Source organism: Mastigoproctus giganteus, chromosome 11 (genome assembly GCF_048544385.1).
Source record: "Mastigoproctus giganteus isolate SK-2022 chromosome 11, ASM4854438v1, whole genome shotgun sequence".
Classification (NCBI taxonomy): domain Eukaryota; kingdom Metazoa; phylum Arthropoda; class Arachnida; order Uropygi; family Thelyphonidae; genus Mastigoproctus; species Mastigoproctus giganteus.
The window spans coordinates 1,849,736-1,855,735 of record NC_143585.1 but is presented as its reverse complement, the minus strand read 5'-3'; positions in this window follow the sequence as shown (position 1 = coordinate 1,855,735).

Sequence of the window (6,000 nt, the reverse complement as noted above, 5' to 3'; positions counted from 1 at the left end):
GGGATACACTTAAATAGAAAGGGTGCAAGAATGTTTGCTGATGCTATCGAGGCAATGTTAGGTGGGTCGGAAAACTGCTAGATTGGGGGGATACAAGGACTAATAGATTAACAGTAGCCACTGGCAGAGGTGAAAGTGATTCTTGCACTGCTTCTATTGGAATGAGCCGCAGCCTGGAAAATAAGATGCAGGATATTTCAGAGACTGCTGGGAATCATTGGGGTAAAAGTAAACACATGGGTTGTGTTAGGGTAGCTAAGAAAAAGAACAGGTGCATGTATACTTGTGTGTACACCAATGCTAGGAGTTTAGTAAATAAATTTGATGAATTTGAGGTATTGCTCAAAACATCAAAGGCAGATATTGTGGGGATTTCAGAGACGTGGTGTCACACAGATATAAGAAATGCAGAACTGGAATTTGGGGAGTACAATGTCTACAGAAAGGATAGACAGGATAGGAAGGGAGGAGGGGTTATGCTATTAGTTAAAAAACACATAAAATCCAAGGAAGTGAAGCCAGTCGACATCGCTGGACAGTGCAGTGTCGAGTCAGTTTGGTGTGACATAAGCATTGGGAGATCAAAATTGAGAGTAGGAGTGTGCTATAGGCCTAATGACTCTGATGAGTATAATAAGAAACTGTTCGGAGAAATAGAGTGGGCCAGTAAATCGGAGAGTCTTATAATGGGGGATTTTAATTTCCCAGATATTGACTGGAATTTGGGGGCTGGTCACTCACACAGTAGCAAGGCTTTTGTGGATTTATTGGATGATTGTTTTCTACATCAGCATGTTCGGGAGGCAACTAGAGGGAGTAATACTCTTGATTTGATTATCAGTAGTGATTCTTCATGCATTAAGAATCTGCAGATAAATGAACCACTTGGTGGCAGTGATCACAGTGTGCTGAAGTGGGAGTTACTCAAAGAGGTAACTACCATTAGGGGTAAAGGGAAGGGGTATTGCTTTCGTAAAGGCGACTACAATGGACTGAGACAGTATTTAAATTCTATACAGTGGGATCAACTGATGATATTGCCAACAGCAAATTCAAAATGGGAAGCATTCAAAGAACTTATCGTGGAAGCTACTAGGCTTTACATACCAACTAAGAAATATTGTTCAAGGTTTAGGCCTAAATGGTTGTCAGATGAACTAATGAGGCATATGGCAGAGAAGAAAAATGCATGGGATACATACAAATTAACACGTGACACGGACGCCTATGATAGATACAAGTTGATCTGTAACCAAGTTACAAAGGAGGTTAGGCAGGCGAAGGCAGATTACGAGAGATCCTTGGCAAGGGATGCGAAGAAAAACAGCAAAGAGTTCTTTACTTATGTAAACTCTAGAAGGAAGGGGATGAATCAGAGTGGTCCACTTGAGATCGATGGGTCAACTGTTGATGACCCTGCTCGGGTAGCTAACAAACTAAATGAATATTTTGCATCGACATTCACACATGAGAAGTTATTCAGCGAGGGGAATGCCAGAGGTGTATTCAACTCTAGCAGTAAGCTAGAGAATCTTGTAATAACTGAGAGCAAAGTGGAGGAGAAATTGTTGAAGATAAACACAAGAAAGGCACCTGGGGTGGATGGGATCTATCCAGTTATATTAAAGGAGGCAGCAAAGGAGGTAAGCAAACCCTTAGCCATAATTATGAGAGCTTCCTTGGACTCAGGGGAGGTACCCATTGACTGGAGATGTGCAAATGTGACCCCAATTCACAAAGGGGGATCAAAGGCTGACACAAGTAATTATAGACCTGTGAGTTTAACTTCTGTTCCCGGAAAATTAATGGAGGCACTGGTGAAAGAAGCACTGCAGGATCATCTAGACAAGACTTCAGTTATAGCTAGGACACAGCATGGTTTTGTTAAGGGGAAGTCTTGCCTGACCAATTTGATTGGATACTATGATGCAGTCACAAAAGAACTGGATGCAGGGAATAACTTTGATATTATATATTTGGATCTTAGAAAGGCTTTTGATACTGTTGCACATGGAAGACTGCTGCACAAATTGGAGCAGTGTGGCATTGGAGGCAAATTGCTGCTATGGATAAGGGGATGGTTGAGTGGCAGAAGACAGAGAGTGGTAATCAATGGACACTGCTCATCGTGGACTAATGTTAATAGTGGAGTCCCTCAGGGTTCAGTATTGGGGCCTTTATTGTTTTCTGTATTTATAAATGATATTGATGATGGTATATCAGGCTTAATGTCCAAGTTTGCAGACGATACGAAGGTTGGCAGGGTTGTCAAGGACACTACTGACACTATGCTGCTGCAACAGGATTTGGAAAGGTTGAGCAGATGGGCTTCGAGGTGGCAAATGAAGTTTAACATTGACAAATGTAAAGTACTATATATGGGAAACAGCAACCCCAGAGCAACGTATCAACTCTGTGGTACTACACTGACAGTGGTAGAGAATGAAAGGGACCTGGGGGTGGTGGTGCAGGCAGATATGAAGTTCTCTGAGCAGTGCAGACGAGCTGCAAGAGTAGCTCATGGTGTATTGTCAATGATATATAGGAATTTTTCTAGCAGGGATAAGGAGGTGATTATTCCCTTGTATAAGGCAATGGTCAGGCCACACCTAGAGTACTGTATACAGGCCTGGAGGCCTCATTTCAGGAAGGATGTAGAGCTGCTGGAACGAGTACAGAGAAGGGCAACTAGATTGGTGAATGGGACAAAGGGGTTCTCTTACGAAGAAAGGCTTAAGTTTTGCAAATTACAGTGTCTGGAAACTAGGCACCAGCGGGGTGATCTGATAGAGGTGTACAAAGCCTTGAATGGTTTGAGCATGCTCAATCCTGATGGGATTCTTCCTCTAGCTCAGAAAAATCACCTGAGAGGGCATAAATTCAAATTGAGGAAAGACAGATGTAGGATAGATGTGCGGAAATTTGCCTTTAGCCAGCGGGTGGTTGGTGGGTGGAACAGACTTCCATCCCTTGTCGTGGAAGTTGATAGCCTAAACAAGTTTAAGGCTCAGCTGGACAGGTATTTCGAAGGAACAGAGGGGTGAAGTGGAAGTGGTTCTTTTTATTTATTTATGTTACTTTTTTTTTTTTTTTGGCTGATGCTGCATAAGCTTGCTTTCTTGCATCAAATGCCTCTACTAATGCTAATGCTAATGCTATTCCCTGCATCCAGTTCTTTTGTAACTGCATCATAGTATCCAATCAAGTTGGTCAGGCAAGACTTCCCCTTAAGAAAACCATGCTGTGTCCGAGCTATAACTGAAGTCTTGTCTAAATGATCCTGCAGTGCTTCTTTAACCAGTGCCTCCATTAATTTTCCTGGAACAGAAGTTAAGCTCACAGGTCTATAATTACTTGTGTCAGCCTTTGATCCTCCTTTGTGAATTGGGGTCACATTTGCACATTTCCAGTCTATGGGTACCTCCCCTGAGTCCAAGGAAGCTCTCATAATTATGGCTAAGGGTTTGCTTACTTCCTTTGCTGCCTCCTTTAATATAACTGGATAGATCCCATCCAACCCGGGTGCCTTTCTTCTGTTTATCTTCAACAGTTTCTCCTCCACTTTACTCTCAGTTATTTCAAGATTCTGTTGCTTACTGCTAGAGTTGAATACACCTCTGGCATTCCCCTCGCTGAATAACTCCTCATGTGTGAATGTCGATGCAAAATATTCATTTAGTTTGTTAGCTACCTGAGCAGGATCATCAACAGTTGACCCATCAATATCAAGTGGACCAATCTGATTCATCCCCTTCCTTCTAGAGTTTATATAAGTAAAGAACAAATAGTTACAAATAGAAAATTCAAAATGGGAAGCATTCAAAGAACTTATCTTGGAAGTTACTAGGCTTTACATACTAACTAAGAAATATTGTTCAAGGTTTAGGCCGAAATGGACGTCAGATGAAGTAATGAGAGATATGACAGAGAAGAAAAATGCATGGGATACATATAAATTAACATGTGACACAGACGCCTATGATAGATATCAGTTGATCTGTAACCAAGTTACAAAGGAGGTTAGGCAGGCGAAGGCAGATTATTTAAGGCTCAGCTGGACAGGTATTTCGAACGAACAGAGGGGTGAAGTGGAAGTGGTTATTTATTTATTTATTATTTTTTTTTTTTTTTGGCTGATGCTGCATAAGCTTGCTTTCTTGCATCAAATGCCTCTACTAATGCTAATGCTAATTATGAGAAATCTTTGGCAAAGGATGCAAATAAAAACAGCAAAGAGTTCTTTACTTATGTAAATTTGAGAAGGAAGGGGATGAATCAGATTGGGCCACTTGATATCCATGGTTCAACTGTTGATGATCCTGCTCAGGTAGCTAACAAACTAAATGAATATTTGCATCGACATGCACACATGAGGAGTTATTCAGCGAGGGGAATGCCAGAGGTGTATTCAGTTCTGGCAGTAAGCTAGATAATCTTGTAATAACTGAGAGTAAACTGGAGGAGAAATTGTTGAAGATAAACACAAGAAAGGCTAGAATGGGATCTATCCAGTTATATTAAAGGAGGCAGCAAAGGAAGTAAGCAAACCCTTAGCCATAATTAGGAGAGCTTCCTTGGGCTCAGGGGAGGTACCCATGGACTGGAGATATGCAAATGTGACCCCAATTTACAAAGGAGAATCAAAGACCGACACAAGTAATTATAGACCTGCCAGTTTAACTTCTGTTCCAGGAAAATTAATGGAGGTCGTGTTTAAAGAAGCACTGCAGGATCATCTAGACAAGAATTCAGTTATAGCTCAGAGAGACAGCATGGCTTTGTTAAGGGAAAGACTTGCCTGACCAATTTGATTGGATACTATGATCAGTCACAAAATAACTGGATGCAAGGAATAATTTTGATATTATACATTTGGATCTTAGAAAGGCTATTGATACTGTTGCACATGGAAGACTGCAGCAGAAATTGGAGCAGTGTGCCATTGGAGACAAATTGCTGCTACGGATAAAGGGATGGTTGAGTGGGAGAAGACAGAGTGTGGTAATCAATGGACACTGCTCATCGTGAACTAATGTTATTAGTGGAGTCCCTGATGGTTCAGTTTTGGGTTCATTATTGTTTTCTGTATTTATAAATGATATTGATGATGGTATATCAAGCTTAATATCCAAGTTTTCAGACGATACAAAGGTTGGCAGGGTTGCTACGGACACTACTGAGGCTATGCTGCTGCAACAGGATCTGGAAAGGCTGAGCAGATGGGCTGAGAGGTGGCAAATGAAGTTTAACATTGACAAATGTAAAGTACTACATATGGGAAACAGCAACTCCAGAGCAATGTATCAAGTGTGTGGTACAACACTGACAATGGTAGAGAATGAAAAGGACCTGGAGGTTATTGTGCAGGCAGATATGGAGTTCTCTGAGCAGTGCAGACGGGCTGCAAGATGTGTTGTCAATGGTGTCTTGTCAATGCTATACAGGAATTTTTCTAGCGGGGATAAGGAGGCGGTTATTCCCTTGTATAAGGCAATGGTCAGGCCACACCTTGAGTATTGTATAAAGGTCTGGAGGGCTCATTTCAAGAAAGATGTAGAGCTGCTGGAACGAGTACAGAGGAGGGCAACAAGATTAATGAATGGAACAAAGGTTTGCTCTTACGAAGAAAAGCTTAAGTTTTGCGAATAACAGTGTCTGGAGACTAGGCATCGGTGAAATGATCTGATAGAGGTGTATAAAGCCTTGAATGGTTTGAGCATGCTCAATGCCGATGGGATTCTTCCTCTTGCTCAGAATAATCACCTGAGAGGGCGTAAATTCAGATTGAGAAAAGACAGATGTAGGATAGATGTGCGGAAATTTGCCTTTAACCAGCAGGTGGTGGAAGGGACCTCCATCCTTTGTTGTGGGAGTTGATAGCTTAAATAAATTTAAGGCTCAGGTGGACAGGGTATTTCGAACGAACGGAAGGGTGAAATGGAAGTGCGTTGTTTTTTTTTTTTTTTTTTTGGGCTGACGCCGCGTAAGCTTGCTTTCTTG